This window comes from Myxine glutinosa, chromosome 7 (genome assembly GCF_964187855.1).
Source record: "Myxine glutinosa chromosome 7, kmMyxGlut1.1, whole genome shotgun sequence".
Taxonomy (NCBI): Eukaryota; Metazoa; Chordata; class Myxini; order Myxiniformes; family Myxinidae; genus Myxine; species Myxine glutinosa.
Genome location: NC_136267.1, coordinates 86,238,282 through 86,248,383, shown reverse-complemented (window position 1 = coordinate 86,248,383; position 10,102 = coordinate 86,238,282). Strand labels below are relative to the sequence as shown.

General features: G+C 50.1%; 1 protein-coding gene across 7 annotated transcripts in view; it reads left to right on the top strand.

The window, feature by feature from the left end:
• Positions 1–10,102, top strand: part of LOC137413004 (histone deacetylase 4) — a 233,663-nt gene that overhangs the window by 203,004 nt on the left and 20,557 nt on the right. The window lies entirely within an intron of this gene.

The window sequence follows — 10,102 nt, the reverse complement described above, 5'->3', positions numbered from 1 at the left end:
GTCTGTCCATCCTTCCATCTGCCCAAAATGTGTTGATGCTCATATCTCAAAGGCTATACATTGAAACGAGCTGAAACCTGGAATATACATCGGCCAATAGGTCTAATTGATGGCTTTCAAAACAAGGTCCACCTCAAAGTGCCATAGTTTTTGCTTTAAAATTATCAGCAAATACGCTAGTTTTTATTGGAGATCGATGCTGAACGATGACAGAAACACCAGGATCCAACGTTAAGGATGGCATGGAAAAAAATGCATATAAATATATATTTATATACATATGTATGTCTATATATATATACACTCACGTGAAAAAGTAAGTACACCCCATGTAAAGTTTTGACTTTTTCAACATATTTCAACATGCAGCTATTTGATCTTCATTTCAACAATATTGATCGATAAAGGTGATATAATACAACAAATATCATGAAACATTTACATTTTGTAGTCCATTGTATAATTTAAATAAACATAAATGCAAATTTCACATGTGGAAAAAGTAAGTACACCCCTACATTTATCACCACATCAAATACCTAAAATTAGAATCAGGTGCACCAGCTCAGGTGCAAATTATTACGGTAGATCATTAGAACATCGTCAGAGAGGATCTTGGAGGAACCTGTTTTATTTAAACCTCAGACATTTAGTTTGGTTTGCTCTTTGTTGTTGAAGTGTGCGGTGTCACCATGCCTAGATCAAAAGCGCTCTCTGAGGCCTTCAGAAAGAAGGTTATAGATGCCTACGAGTCTGGGAAGGGATTTTAAAAGATCTCCAAACAATTTGAAATCAATCATTCGACTGTCCGGAAGATCATCTACAAATGGAGAAGATTCCAAACAACTGCCAACTTGTTCAGGCCAGGCCGCCCCAGCAAGTTCAGCCTGAGAGCAGACCGCAAGATGCTGAAAGAAGTCTCTAAGAACCCCAGCATGTCATCACGGGACTTACAGGTAGCTCTTGCCACTGTTGATGTCAAAGTGCATGAGTCTACCATTAGAAAGAGGCTGCACAAATTTGATCTACATGGGAGGTGTGCCAGGAGGAAACCTTTGCTGTCCAGAAAGAACATTAGGGCAAGACTAAAGTTTGCCAATGAACACCTAGGCAAAGACCAGCACTTCTGGAACAATGTGTGCTGGACAGATGAGTCAAAGGTAGAGCTATTTGGCCACAGTACCAGAAGACATGTTTGGCGAAAACCAAAGACAGCATTTGACCACAAGAACCTGATACCAACTGTAAAGCATGGTGGTGGAAATATTATGGTTTGGGGTAGCTTTGCTGCATCAGGGCCTGGGCAGCTCACCATCATAGAATCCACTATTAATTCTTCATTGTACCAGAGGGTGCTTGAGGATAATGTGAGGCCATCTGTCGGAAAGTTGAAGCTCAACTGAAGGTGGACCTTGCAACATGACAATGCCCCTAAACATACCAGTAATTCCACCAAGGAATGGCTGAAAAGAAAGAAATGGAGGTTTCTGGAATGGCCAAGTCAAAGCCCGGATCTAAATCCCATCGAGATGTTGTGGGGGGGATTTGAAATGAGCTGTGCATGCAAGAAACCCCTCAAATATCGCACAGCTGAAAGAATTCTGCATGGAGGAGTGGGCAAAAATTTCTCCCAGTCGATGTCAGAGACTGGTAGACAGTTATAAGAAACGCCTACTTGAGGTTGTTTCTGCCAAAGGGGGCAATACCACCTATTAGAGCCAAGGGTGTACTTACTTTTTCCACATGCGAAATTTGCTTTTATGTTTATTTAAATTATACAATGGACTACAAAATGTAAATGTTTCATGATATTTGTTATATTATATCATCTTTATCTATCAATATTGTTGAAATGAAGATAAAATAGCTGTATGTTGAAATATGTTGAAAAAGTCAAAACTTTACATGGGGTGTACTTACTTTTTCACGTGACTGTGTACCTCTTTATACCTCTTTAAAATATTATTACAAAAAATATGACGTACTGGCCCAATGGACTAATGAATAAGGCATCAGACTCCTAGGCTGGAGATTGTGTGTTTGAGTCCCATCTGGGTTAAAAAAAAAAATTTCCCCTCCTTTTTCAAGTCTTTTATACAGTATCATCTTGAATAAAGTCTTCTACGATGAACAAATGCATTTTGTTCATATTTAAAATGTATCTTGTGAAAAATGCCAGGAGCATAGAAAAGGCCCCTTTATGTGGTACATGCCATGTGGCAAACTATAGAAAAGAAGGGACATTCTTGGGAAAAATTCCAGGGGCATAGAGAAGTTCCATTTATATGGTATGTGCCATGTGGCAAAATATAGAAAAGAAGGGACATTCCATAGCTTGTAGAAAATTCCAAACAATAGAAAATAAGGGACATTCAAAAAAATCTCATGTGCATGATGGACTACCCTTGTGTTCTTAGGAGGAACCAAGTAATGCTCTAGAAATGTTCATATAAAGGGGTGCCAATTTGATTCATACACCAGCATGAAGAGGTAAATGTATTTTAACTGATATGTAGGGTGCCCCACCAGGTCTGTCTCTGGTATATGCTCCCTTTCCATCCCTTCCCTCTCTTCAAATGGCACTACAGCTGACTCCACTCGTGAGAAGGCTGAATGCCTCAATTCTGTTGGCTTTTATATTTTGTGTCCCCAACCCCGTGCTCTTGGTACCCATCCTTCTCTGTCATTCCTAACTGTTTGTTTCTGGATTCTGTGTCTTTTTCACCTGAGAGTGTGGAGAAGGTTCTTTCAACCCTCGACTCTGACTCTGCTGGACTGGACTGGACTGCATCAGCTCACATGTCCTCAAAACCTACTCTGCTGCTCTTGCACATCCTCTCTCTGCCCTTTTCTCCCTGTCATGTGCTAGGTCATCTTCCACCTGCTTTGAAATCTGCCAACATCACTGCATTACATAAAAAGGTGCAAAAACTGATCCCCTTCACTACAGACCTATCAACTTCCAATCATCAGCAAGGTCATGGAAACCACCGTCAGTTGATATGAAATTCTTCCTTTTCTCCAACTGCCTCAAAGCAGATCACCAATTTGGTTTCAGACCAGGTCACTTCACCTTGGACATGCTGCTTCTGCTCACCAAACAATGGATGGAGGCCATAAATATCAGTCATGAGATCACGGCCGTCTCTCTGGACCTATCTTGTGCTTTTGATACGATCGGGCCTCCTGTATTTCTCTCAAAACTCTCTGCCTATGGCATCCAAGGACAACTCCACACATGGCTTACTGACATCCTCTAGTGCCATAGCCCACATAATCCCATGTGGCTCTCAACAGAATACTTTCATCCTCTCTCCATGTCAAGGTGTGTTATGGGGCCAGTCATAATCCTGATCTTCCAAAATGATCTCTCTGACACTGGAAAATCCCCTTTATCCATTTGCTGATGACTCCGCACTCTGCCGTGACATTCCTTATCCTTCAGACAGACAGGCTGCAGCCTCTTCCCTCTCTTCAGACCTTGAAAATATTACAAGCTGGTCAAACAATTGGAATACGTCTTTCAATCCAGCCAAATCTCACACCCTCACTATCTCTCTCTGAATGGACCATCTGGTAAACCCTCATATTTACTTTCTCAACAATCCTCTTCAAGAAGTTCATTCATTCAAACTTCTGGGTCTCGCTATCAGCCATGATTTTTCTTGGGGAAGCCATATTTCAAAGTTGGCCTCCAAAGCCAGCCAACAACTGGGCATCCTCCATCATACAAAGTCCTTCCTGGGCACAGCTGAAATCCTATCCACCTACAAGACCTTCATCCACAGCTTGATAGAATACTGCTCTCCCCTCTGCGCTAGCTCCCTGCCTCACATCTTGCTCAGCTTGACACTGTGGAAACAAAGGCGATAAGATCATTAGAATCTCTCACAATGAAGTTGGGTCTATGGGCCTATCACTTCACCAGCGCAGACAGGTCGGTGGTCTCTCTCTGTCTTCTGCCACCTGCTTTCTGGTCTTACACCCTCAGCTCTTTCCTTGCTTTATCCCTCATAGGTTTCTGCAGGGCGCACACGGTCTATCATAAACCCCCTTCTGGTGAAACTACCTAAATCCAGGATCACTGCTCATCTCCACTCATTGTTCCTATTTTCACAGCTGTGGAACCAACTTCTTTTTCTGTTTTTTCTACCCTTGTTAACTATATCCATGTTGTCCACCCCTTGAATGTGTGTTTTGCATCCTGTTTTTGTCTATTACGTCCTTATCCGTTCAGTGTACTAGCTCTTCCACGAGACTTGACTATGTATACAAAAACTCTGCTTATGGCATGCAAGGCCACCTCCTCTCACAGATCACCGACTTCCTCCACTCACGTATTCACCGTGTAGCTCTTAACAGGATCCTCTCATCTCTCCCTTTCAAAGCTGGAGTGCCCCAAGGCAATGTCATGGACCCTCTCTCATGCCTCATCTTCATAAATGATCTTTATGATTCCCGTGAAAATCTTACCTATCTCTTTGCTGATGATTCCATTCTCCACGGTATCGTTTCTCATCCTTCAGACACGCAGGCAGCAGCCTTTTCCCTCTCTGCAGACCTTGATAGAATAACGAGCTGGTTCAACATTTGGAATATGTCTTTCAAGCCCAACAAATCACACACACTCACCCTGTCTCTCTGAAAGGAACATCTGGCAAACCCTCCCATATACTTCCTAAACAAACCACTCAAACGTTTTGGCCTCACCATCAGCCATGATCTTATTCGGGCAGACCATATTTCCAAGATGGCCTTCAAAGCCAGCCGCCGACTGAGCATCCTTTGTCATGCAAGGTCTTTCATTGGCCAATCTGAACTTTTGATTACCTACAAGGCCTTCATTTGCAGCTTGATGGAGTACTGCTGTCCCCCTTTGGGATGGTGACCCTGCCTCATACCTTGCCCTTATTGATGTCATGGAAAGCAAAGCCCTCAAAATCTTTGGGATCTGCCACGTTGAGGCTGACTGTCTAGACCTGTTTACCTTCACATTGCAGACAGGTTGGTAGTCTCTCTGTATTCTAACGCCTCATTTTTGGTCTTGAACCCTCTGTCCTCTTGGCTCTGTGTCCCTCCCAGGTCCTCCAGAGCTTCAAGACAGCTGTTCACCACTACATCTCGTGTTCCCCCATCCATAATCATGGTGTATTCTCCCCCAAATTACCCCATTCACAAGCACTCCCTTTTTAGGTTATTGTGATTTCACCCCCCTTTCCTTTTTTTCCCCACTCTCTCTCACCTCTTTTTGTTGGTTAGTTGGCGATTAGTTTGTTCCTTTTCTGTTTCTTCCTCGCCTTCCCCATCCCCTTCCTCTTGTGGTGTTTCTCTCAGCTTTTGTGCAGCTTGGTCACCCCCAAGTGTCCTTCTCTCTCTCTCTCTCACTCTCACTTGTCTGCCACTGATGTTTCCCCCTTTTCATTTTGTTCCCTTCCATTCTGCTCTAGCATTTCCACAGGCCTTGATCATGTACTCTCTACCGTTCACGGTTCTTTATTCATAAACATCACATCACCTCTGGTGCCCTCCCAGCCACCTTGCCCTTGTATTGCTTGGTTGGTGTAAGACTAAGACTGCCATGGATGTGCACCCCTGAAGCCATGGTTCTTTGTGAAAAAAACATAAAACCAAGGTGAAGAGAGGGTGCTTTAGGTGGTGTTATTTGGTTTATTTATATGCAAAATTGAGGTTCATGAAAGAGATAGGTGACAGATGTCAAATAAGCAACCTACTGATAGTGAAGCAATACGGTCCCAAGCTAGAGAATGACCAAACAGGAAAAAAGGAGAGTAAGGAGGGAAGGAAAATGTAACAACTTGGTGAATGTGGGTAGAAAAGATCATGGATGGGGATGGAGGATGACATGAGACCACCAACATCACCAACTTGAATGGTTCACCACCAACTTTAAGCTCTGGAGGGAAGAATGGGATAAAATACCCTCAGGAAGAAGGTTTCACGAACAAGAGAATTGAGGAATACACTACTCACAATAAGTTAGGGATATGGGCAGGTGCTTCGGTGTGGTTGATTTTGTGTATTAATTATGTTGAAAAAAAAGTTGTTGGTCCTAATTCTAAGGTTATTAATTGAGTGTGAAAAAACACAGCATTCTTGATTTCAATACCATGACCTTATCCCCCATAAAAAAAAAACTCACTCCCACAATATCCCTAACTTATTGTGAGTAGTGTAAATGAGTTGAGGGGTGCAGTCAGCCTGGATTTTGGAAGTTTAACCAGGAGGGGGTTACTGGAAGAACACGTTCATCTTGGAGTTGCTGGAGAGATTATGGGGGCTTAGAGAGCAGAGGAGGTTAGACCTGAAGCCTAAGTCACACATAGGCGGATTTGTCGGCGACTACTGGCGACTGGAAAAATCGCCACCACCCGCCGACAATCGTAATGAAACCGTAATGGACGGTCTTCTGTAGTCGTGGTTATCCTCCCCAGGTCGGCTGCAGTCGGCAAGAGCCGCAAAGGGGCCAAATATTTTTTTAAATGTTTAAAAACGGCGCGCTCAGTCGTCCTCAAAAAAGATCCGCCATGCTGTCGTGATGGAACTGCCATGCTGTCGTCGGTATCCGTAATAAGACCGTAAAGCGGCCGCAACCCAGTCGCTCATAGTCTTCCGCAATCGCCCCACCAGCTAGCACGGCAGAGATGCGAATGCCATACGGCCTTCCTGCGGCATCTTCCCGACTACGGGCCGACACTGTTGAGGCTGCATATCGACTACAGAAGAACTGCCACGTCTCCCCTGCGGCTATGGGAGACTGACGACGACAGCAGTAGGACTAGTGGCGGCCGAGTTACGGCCATTGGCGACAGAGATACGACTGCCTGGCGACTGCATTACGACATACCACGATTCCATGGCAAGACAGGATGGTGTGAGGGTCTCTGTGGAGTGAGGTCCTGTGGTGCCGACAAGGATATGGCTTTATTGTTTGGACTTGGGACTTTTGGGAACTTTATTTTTGGGACTTTGGTCCTTTGGAAACTTTATTTATGGGACTTGGGACCAGTGGAAATAATTTGTTGGACTTTATTTCCATTCTCTCTCCCTGCAGAAAAGTTTGATTATTACATTACAATGATACATCTTTATTAACTTTCTTATTGTACATCAAACATCTTTATGCTTCATGTCATACATCATTGAAATGAATAAAGTGAAATGTAAAATAGAGAGATAAAGATTTAAAAAGTTGTGTGAATCGTCTCCAATCGCCGGCGGTCTTATTGCAGTCTTGCGGACGTCGGAGTAAACCGCCACCCGGCCCCAATGCAGTCGCCGCGATCCGCCATCGGTCGTAATCTAGCCGCCAGACTGTCGCCACGCTGCCGCCGTGCATCCGCAATGAAGTCGTCGTCGATCTTCAACAGTCGCCATCCCACTCGGGGCGTCGTCGCAATGCAGGCGCAATGTGGCCGCCTGCAGTCGCCATACTGCCGCCTGACCATATTTGACCGCCCGAAATCGCCAGTAGTCGCCGAAAAATCGTGATCGCCGGCAGTCGCCAGTAGTCGCCAAAATATCCGCCTATGTGTGACTTAGCCTTGAGGAGAGACATTTAAAAATGGAGAGACCACCGATCTGCCTACGATGTGAGAGCAGCGGACCTTGAGCTTCAGCTCATCGCAGGAGATGCCGTTGAAGCGCGATGCTGCACGCGCTAATGCTTACGCAAGGAGCAAGCGGACAACGCGGTTCATAAAAGAGTCTTTATTGAAAGTACTCAAACTGCAGCACAGCTGCTCAGGGCTGCGCGCCCCGTGTATATCGTGAGGCCACGCCTCTCTCCCTGGCGTGGCCCATCCCCACTTGGTGTGCGGGGTGATGTCACCACGTCAGTGCTTTCGTGTCCGCCACACGCGCCCCCCCAGAATCCCCGCGCACCTGAAGGGTCAGTTTGCAGGGCAAACGGATGACCCGGCCGAAGCGCCCCCTGGTGACTGGCGGCGTCTGGGATGCAGGGATGCCATCTGGGATGCCTCCGGCTGCAGGACCGGGGGGCGGCGGGGCTGGGCGGTGCCGGGGGTCCGCCCGCAGGGGGGCGGCCCCGACGCGGGGGTCGGGCCACTGGCGGTGGATGGTCCACGTCGTGGTGGGCCGGCTTGAGGCGGTCTACAGAAACGCGGTCAGGAGTACCGCCGATGTCCAGGGTGAAGTGCTTCGCCCCGGTCTCCAGCACGCGGAAAGGCCCGTCGTACGGGGGCCGCAGTGGTGTCCGGTGGGCATCGTGGCGGACGAAGACGTACTCCGCCGTGCGAAGCTCCGGGGCGACGTGCGTCGGTGGGTGCCCATGGCATGCCGTTGGCACCGGGGCGAACATCTGGGCGGTCTCTTGCAGAGCGGAGCGCTGCTGTGCCGCGGATCATGGTGCCGTGGAGTCGGGGAGGAACTCGCCCGGCACCCGCAGCGGTTGCCCGAAGACCAACTCTGCCGCGGATGCGCGCAGGTCCTCCTTGGGCACCGTCCGGAGGCCCAGCAGGACCCAGGGGAGCCTGTCGACCCAGCCGCCATCGCGGAGGGTGGCCCGGAGCGCGGCCTTCAATGAGCGGTGAAATCGCTCACACAGGCCGTTAGCCTGGGGGTGGTAGTCCGTGATTCGGTGCAGCCGGACCCCGAGCCCCTGCGCGACCGCCCCCCAGAGCTCCGAGGTGAACTGGGGGCCGCGGTCGGACGAAATGTCTGAGGGGGCGCCGAACCGGGCGACCCAGGTGGCGATGAAAGCCTGCGCGACGTCCGCCGCCGTCGTCGACGCCAAGGGCACGGCCTCCGGCCACCGGGTGGTGCGGTCCACCATGGTGAGGACGTGGGTGAAACCCCGCGAGGGGGGCAGAGGTCCCACCAGGTCCACGTGGACGTGGTCAAACCGGCGTTCCGGCACCGTGAACGGGGCCAACGGGGCCTGGGTATGCCGGTGCACCTTGGCGCGCTGGCACGCGAGGCACATCCTGGCCCAGCCGCGGACGGCCTTCCGGAGGCCATGCCAGACGAACTTGTCGGCGATCAACCTTTGGGAGGCCCTCGCGCCCGGGTGGGACAGGCTGTGGATGGCGTCAAACACCTGGCGCTGCCAGCCCGCGGGCACGATGGGGCGAGGACGCCCGAGGGAGACGTCGCACAAGAGGGCTGCGCCCGCGCCGTCGAACGGCACCTCGGTGACGCAGAGGCCCGTGACGGCGGTCCGCAAGGCCTGGACGTCGGGGTCAGCGGCCTGGTCCGCTGCCATCCGGGCATAGTCGATGCCGAGGTGGACTGCGTGGGCGACGGCCCGGGAAAGGCAATCCGCCACCGGGTTGTCCTTCCCCGCGACGTGCCGGATGTCCGTCGTGTACTCGGACACGGCCGAGAGGTGACGCTGCTGCCGGGCCGACCACGGCTCGGTGACCTTGCCCATCGCGAAGATCAGCGGCTTGTGGTCGACGAAGGCCGTGAACGCACGGCCCTCGAGCAGATGGCGGAAGTGCCTGACCGCCAAGTGAAGCCCGAGCAACTCGCGGTCGAAGGTACTGTAATGGCGTTTGGGCGGGCGAAGCTGCCAGCTAAAGAACGCCAGCGGTTGCCAAGCTCCACGCACCCATTGCTCGTGCACCGCACCCACCGCGTAGTCCGAGGCGTCGGTGGTGAGGGCGATCGGTGCATCGGGCGCCGGGTGCGCGAGCATGGTGGCGTTAGCCAAGGCGAGCTTCGTGCCCGTGAACGCCGTGTCCATCTGCTCGGTCCAGGTAACGTCACCTTTGCCCGGCTTACCTCGGAGAGCTTCGTGCAGGGGGCGCAGGAGCTGGGCGATACGGGGCAGGAACCGATGGTAAAAGTTCACCATGCCCAGGAACTCCTGCAGCCCTCTGATCGTGCGGGGGCGCGGAAACCCCTTCACCGCCTCCACCTTGGCCGGCAGGGGGACGGCTCCGTGCCTGGTGACACGGTGCCCCAGAAAATCGATTACGGCGACGCCGAACCGGCACTTTGCGGGGTTCACAATCAGGCCATGCTGGCCCACGCGTTCGAAGAGCATGCGGAGGTGGCTTAGGTGCTCTTCGCGGGATGCGCTGGCGACGAGGATATCGTCCAGGTAGACGTAGACAAAATC